A 974-nucleotide genomic window follows, 5' to 3' on the forward strand; every position below is an offset into this window, starting at 1 on the left:
AAAGCCCGAACCGAATCCACGAGAACACGTCAATGCCATTCAGCTTATAAGTGGAGAAAGTCTGCCTGAGACGGTCCCTATTACTACCACAGAAAAAGGGACGACGTCTAGACACACTACTGAAGAGAAAGGGAAAGCCATAGCTCACGAGACACCTAAGGTGCATGTAGAGGAAGTTGAACCGCCTTATGTAGCTCCCCCACCTTATGTACCACCCGTTCCTTTCCCTTCTCGATTGAAGAAGCATGCTGAGGATACACAGTTGTCTAGATTTGTTGATATGCTTCGGAAGTTAGAGGTTAAGGTACCTTTCTACGAGACGATACTCCAGATCCCTTCTTATGCAAAATTTTTGAAAGATATCTTGACTAAGAAGAGGGTGATTAGGAAGGAGACAGTATCCTTGAGCACAGAGGTGAGCGCTGCGATTCTACAGCATGAGTTGCCACGAAAGAGATCGGATCCAGGTAGTTTCTCGATTCCTTGCAAAATCGGGAACATCGAGATTGATCGTGCATTGTGCGATTTGGGTGCCAGTGTGAGCTTACTTCCATTGTCTATCTATAAGAAGCTCAACGTTGGAGATCTTAAGCCCGAACCGAATCCACGAGAGCATGTCAATGCTATTCAGCTTATAAATGGAGAGAACCTGCATGATACAGTCCCTCTGACCATAGAAAAAAGGATGAAGTCCAGATGCACTGCTGAAGAGAAAGGGAAAGTCATAGATCACGAGACACCTAAGGTGCATATAGAGGAAGCCGAACCGCCATATGTAGCTCCTCCACCTTATGTACCACCCATTCCTTTCCCTTCTCGATTGAAGAAGCATACTCTCGCGTAAGCTCTCGGATATCCTCCCAATTGCTGTATATGCTCTCGTTTGACGCTAGGAGAGATATCTCTAAAGGATCGACTTCCCGAAACTGATCGGAGACTTCTTGAGTGAGGATTTCATGCACATCGACATAGCA

Source organism: Tarenaya hassleriana, unplaced genomic scaffold (genome assembly GCF_000463585.1).
Source record: "Tarenaya hassleriana unplaced genomic scaffold, ASM46358v1 Cleome3, whole genome shotgun sequence".
Lineage (NCBI taxonomy): Eukaryota > Viridiplantae > Streptophyta > Magnoliopsida > Brassicales > Cleomaceae > Tarenaya > Tarenaya hassleriana.